General features: G+C 46.1%; 1 long non-coding RNA gene across 1 annotated transcript; it reads right to left on the bottom strand.

Annotated features, from left to right (window-relative positions):
- Window positions 1-2,352: 2,352 nt before the first annotated feature.
- LOC143830664 (uncharacterized) lies at window positions 2,353-5,311 on the bottom strand. Its single transcript, XR_013228568.1, has 2 exons — window positions 5,204-5,311; window positions 2,353-3,182 (listed from the first exon to the last, which is right to left on the bottom strand). It is a non-coding gene; the product is annotated as an uncharacterized LOC143830664 (long non-coding RNA).
- Window positions 5,312-5,994: the final 683 nt, after the last annotated feature.

Here is a 5,994-nt window from a genome sequence, read left to right on the forward strand (position 1 = left end):
TGACCGCAATTTATTTATTTTTTAAAAAATTATTTTTGATTTTTCACCTGCCACTCCCGAAAGGCTCGTGGCGGGTTGCAACATTTTAAACCCCAATAAAATTCCCCTAAAATCCATATAAATTGTACAATACCCATACAAAAATCCAAGATACAATTCGGCATTTAAACAGCTAAAAAATCTCCCCTAACCACGACCTCCAGGGGAGGATATGGGAGAATAGATCTCCAGCCATTAATAAGACGTTAAAAGAAAGAAGGTGAAGTGATCCCCACACACACCAAAAATCTCCAGAATCCAGCCTGTCTTGGGGAAAATTCCCCTATCATCCCACAGTGACAATTAGCAATTCCCTGGGTATGCAAAGAAGGGCCACAAGAGACAAACACTGGCACATCCCTTCCTGCCCACCCACTTACCATCTGCCTAAGTTCACAAAAAATTTTGTCAGAAATAGTGGCATAGCAGTTAAGAGCGGTGTCTTCTAATCTGGAGAATCCGAGTTTGAATCCCCAGCCTTCCACATGCAGCCAGCTGAGACCGCGGCTAGTCACAGCTGGTCACAGCACAGACCTGTCAGAGCTCTCTCAGTCCCACCTATTTACCAGGGTATCTGTTCTGGGGAGAAGAAAGGAATGCAATTACAAGTTGCTTTGTGACTTTATTGACCCGACAGCTTGACATCTGTAGCTGGCAAAATTTTGGAACAAATAATCAAACACTCGGTCCTTGAGCAGCTGGAACTGAGAGCTGTGATTTCTAAGACTCAGGATGCATTTCACAAGAACAATTCATGGCAGACCAACCTTGTCTCTTTTTTTGAGAAAGTGACTACCTTGCTGGATCAGGGGACTGCCGTGGACATAGTTTATCTGGATTTCAGTAAAGCTTTTGATAAGGTTCCACATGATATTCTTGTTGACAAGTTGGTAAAATGCGGTATGGATCCTAATTCTGTCAGGTGGATCAATAAGTGGTTAACAAATCATACCCAGAGGGTACTTGTTAATGGTTCAGCATCTTCTTGGAAAAGAGTGACAACTGGAGTACCCCAGGGATCTGTCCTGGGGCCTGCGTTGTTCAACATATTTATAAATGATGTGGATGAGGGATTAGACGGGATGTTTACTAAATTTGCAGATGATACTAAACTGGGAGGGGTAGCAAACACAACTGAAGACAGCAACAGAATACAGGACGATCTTGATAGGCTCGAGAAGTGAGCTAAACTGAATAAAATGAAGTTCAATAGGGACAAATGTAAAGTTCTGCATTTAGGTAGGAAAAACCAAATACACCAATATAAGATGGGAGAGACTTGTCTTGGCTGTAGCATGTGCAAAAAGGATCTAGGAGTCTTAGTAGACCATACATTGAACATGAGTCAGCACAATACAATCAATCATTGGCTGTATTTGGATGTGTGACACAGTTTACTAATGTAACAGAATTAATTCTTGCTATATCTTCACACGGTTATGTAAGGAGTTCTTAGTCTGATGAAGAGTGCTTGCACTTGAAAGCTCACACCCTGAATAAATCTTTGTTGGTCTTAAAGGTGCTACTGGAATCTGATTCTATTGTGCTACTTCAGACCAACATGGCTACCCATTTGAATGAGTCAGCAGTGTGACTCAGTGGCTAAGAAGGCAAATGGGATTTTGGGCTGTATCAAACGGAATATTGTGTCCAGATCACGGGAGGTGATGCTACCGCTGTAATCTGCTCTGGTTTGGCCTCACTTGGAGTACTGTGTTCAGTTTTGGGCACCCCAGTTGAAGAGGGATGTTGACAAACTGGAACGTGTCCAGAGGAGGGCAACAAAGATGATGGTGGGTTTGGAGACCAAGACCTATGAAGAAAGGTTGCGGGAGCTTGGTCTGTTTAGCCTAGAGAGGAGATGACTGAGAGGAAATCTGATAACCATCTTCAAGTATTTAAAAGGGTGCTATATGGAGGATGGAGCAGAATTGTTCTCTCTTGCCCCGGAGGGACAGACCAGAACAAATGGGATGAAATGAATTCAAAAGAAATTCCGTCTAAACATCCAGAAGAAGTTCATGATATGTAGAGTGGTTTCTCAGTGGAACAGGCTTCCTCGGGAGGTGGTGGGTTCTCCATCTTTGGAACTTTTTTAAACAGAGGCTAGAGAGCCATCTGACGGAGAGGCTGATTCTGTGATGGCAAGGGGGTGACAGGTGACAGTGGGTGAGCGATAGGGTGGTGAGTGTCCTGCATAGGGCAGGGGGTTGGACCAGATGACCCATGAGGTCCCTTCCAACTCTATGATTCTATGACTTTTTTTTTTTGTAATGAAAACCCAACAGTTAACGAACCAGACGAACCCATTGGTCAATGCAACTTGTTTAATGATAGAGGAGAAACAATGTTTACAACTGCAGAGAGGAAAAAGAAAAAACGTGATGCCACAACCATGTCACAACCACACCTTCCCACCTTTGGAGAATAGAACATTCCACTAGCAGCACGTGATGTATTTACAAGGTATGTCGAGTCGCTAAGAAGACATGTGACAAGGGTCTGTTGGCGTAATGGGGCATAAGAGAAAAGCAAAGCCAGTTGGTATCATGGAAAACGCGAATCCTAAAGGAAGATAACCCCTTCTAAACCTATTGAACCCCCGGAAAAAAATTCAGCAGAACTAGTGCAGAATTGGTTCCCTAGTTCTTCGTCTGTCATTCAGGGACAGTCCGTTGGAGCTCAGCCGGGATCGGTGCTTTAGTTACAGCATGGGTCAAAGCAGGAGGTATCGACATTTGCACAGTGGGCAGTGCTGCACAGAAAGCCCGCCGGGATCACCATGCTATAGGACGGGTGGCAGGCACGTATCTCCACACCCGGACCGTTTTCCCCGTGACAGCCTCCGCAAGGCCGGCAACCGCATGGCATGCAGCAGTCGGGAAAACACACACTGCGGCAATCCACTTGAAGGTCGCAATGGGGGATGAGGCGCGACCCGGGCAATATCATGGTGCTGCTCCCGGGTTTGGCAGTCACAACCTTTGCATAGCCACTATCCACGAAAACCGAACCATCGTGGGCTCCGTATCCTCCGCCATAGCCGGTACCGCAGTCGGAACCCCAGTGAGTACCACAGCCGGTACCACAGCCGGTACCACACGAGGTTCTACAGCAGGCCATTGTCGGGACGTGAAGGAGACCTGAAAGAGACATCACGGAGATCATCAAAACAAATTGTAATTTGGCTTTTGTTGCTTTCTGAAGATTCTGGAGGTCCGTCAAGAGAGGCCTAGCACTTTCCTGTATTCCCTCAGTACCAGGCAGATATTTGGTTCTGAAGCCCACAAAGATACCTTTGTGCTTTCTGGCCACATTTAAGGGCTCTAAGCTTTGATAGGACTAAGCTGGTCGGCTAAGCAGGGCTGGCCCTTGCTGACAATTTTATGGGAGACCTTCACAGATTTCGGTGGTCGTTCCTCCAAGGAACACTAGGGGTCATGATCTGCAGGCAGGGAATGCCAAACCACCTCTGAACGTGCCTTGCCTGGCTGCCAGACAATCCTCGGATCAACTAGCTTCATGACCATTTCCATACAACATCAGGAAGCTCCTGCTCTCACTATGCTAAATACGTATCTCCTCTGACGCCCCCTGCAGGACACTCTTTATATTTTGCCCGATCATGCACTCTGTAGATCTTTCATTTCCCTCCGACATAAATTGATCTTGAAACCAAACCTTTTCTGGAATAAATAGCCCTGTAGCGTAGGTGGTCTTACATGTGTAGCATTGGACATAACTGCAAGTTACCTTTTACCAAAGCTTTTAAAAATCTGAACCCCCCAATTAAATCCCCGGTGGCCAATCAGAAATCTTGCTGCACAAAAGCCCTCAGAGGGCTACACCCACTTTCTCAAAAAAATACACTTTCTGGGCATCAGGATGCCCATAAGTTGGGGGCCCCTGCAATAGACTAATGGTGCAATCCTAACAACAGTTATTCTCAGTAGAGAATAAGCCTTCTTATTCTTATTCTTATTCTTATTCTTATTCTTATTCTTTAATTTGTTACCCACTACTCCCAAGCAGGCTCGTGACGGGTTACAGGTGTCCAGTTAAAACTCCCATTAAAAACCCATTAAAATGGACAAGAAATAGGTAAAGGTAAAGGTATCCCCTGTGCAAGCATCGGGTCATGTCTGACCCTTGGGGTGACGCCCTCCAGCGTTTTCATGGCTGACTCAATACTGGGTGGTTTGCCAGTGCCTTCCCCAGTCATGACCGTTTAGCCCCCAGCAAGCTGGGTCCTCATTTGACCGACCTCGGAAGGATGGAAGGCTGAGTCAACCTTGAGCCGGCTGCCTCATGGGCAGAGCTTCAGACAACATGTCTGCTGCCTTACCACTCTGCGCCACAAGAGGCTCTATGGACAAGAAATACTGATAAAATAACCGACAGCCCAGCAACATGGCGGAACTCCCCCATCCCAACTCCTATCACTACCTCCAGAGGGAGGAGGCAAGAGAGATAAGATGCCCAAAAGTTATAGCTAGATACTGGGGGGGGGGTGTCTTCCCCCCACTGCCCCAGCCTCAACTGCAGACCTGGTGGAAGAGCTCCATCTTGTAGGCCCTGTGAAATGCTGGAAGGTCCTGCAGGGTCAGCAGCTCACCTGGGAACTCATTCCACCAGGTCAGGGCCAGGACGAAAAGGCCCTGTCCCTGGTTGAGGCCAGGTGTGCTTCTTTGGAGCCCTAAAATTCTTTCATCCTCTTCACCTACAAATTATATGCAACAGTAACATTCTAGAGGCCCATCTAGCCTAGCATTTCAAGCAATGGCCAGCCAGATGATCTTATAGCAAGCAGAAAGCCTCAGTCCTTCCTCTCAGAAGTAATATCAACACTTTAGAGCAGTGTGTCTCAACTTCTTACCCATTGAGAAACCGTGACACTTTTTCCAGGCTCTGAGAAACCTGAGTAGTGGCACAATTGTCCAGAATATGGTTGGGAAGCAGAGCTCTTTACATACCCACCTGGGGCACCTTCCCTTCCCGACCCCTCCAGGCCTGTCTTTGATCATTTTTGGAGGGAGGGATGGGTCAACTTGACCATATCATAAATAAATTTGAAAAATAAATTAACTAACTCCAACTGTTCAAGAAACCCTTCCAGGGCCATCAAGAAACCCTTGGGATAGAGAACAAATTCAATAAGAGTTACCTGGTTGTCCAAAGAGCCTTCAGAAGAAGTCAGGTGAAGAAGTTGATTGGGATCTTCTGAGCTCCAGGTGCTTTTATACAGCTTCCAGCAGGGGAGAGGAGATGAGACAACCCTTAAACTTTGGTAGCTAATTGTAGACCCCTCCACACATTTAATTCCCAAAATGGTTTATAATGGTTTTACTCACCGCTTGTTCTCCAGTTTCACATAATAAGCTTCCCATATTATCCATATTAACCTCTTGGATTCCTTTCTTTTTATGATTTTATAAGGAATGATCACCCAGGTGACTCAGAAAACAAGATGATCCTGTTTACCTTGTAAAGTATCACAAAGAAGAACAATGGTGAGACAGAGATGAGATATAGGCCGGCGGACATCTACTCTGTTTCATCTAGAAGAAGAAGAAGTTCTTATATGCAGCTTTTCTCTACCCAAAGCTGTCTCAAAGCAGCTTACAGTTGCCTTCCCTTTCCTTCTGCAACATACATGATTGATTTGTGGTGACCCTACCTTTCCCCCGCAATATCCTGGAGTAAATATAAACCTTGATATTTCTTTCTGCCTCACCCACCCCACAAGGTGTCTGTTGTGGGGAGAGGAATGGGAAGGCGACTGTAAGCCACTTTGAGCCTCCTTCGGGTAGGGAAAAGCGGCATATAAGAACCAACTCTTCTTCTTCTTCTTTCCTCTCCCCACAACAGACACCCTGTGAGGTGGGTGAAGCAGAAAGAGCCCTGATATCACTGCCCGGTCAGAACAGTTTTATCAGTGCCGTGGCGAGCCCAAGG

The sequence above is a fragment of the Paroedura picta genome, chromosome 1 (genome assembly GCF_049243985.1).
Source record: "Paroedura picta isolate Pp20150507F chromosome 1, Ppicta_v3.0, whole genome shotgun sequence".
Classification (NCBI taxonomy): Eukaryota; Metazoa; Chordata; class Lepidosauria; order Squamata; family Gekkonidae; genus Paroedura; species Paroedura picta.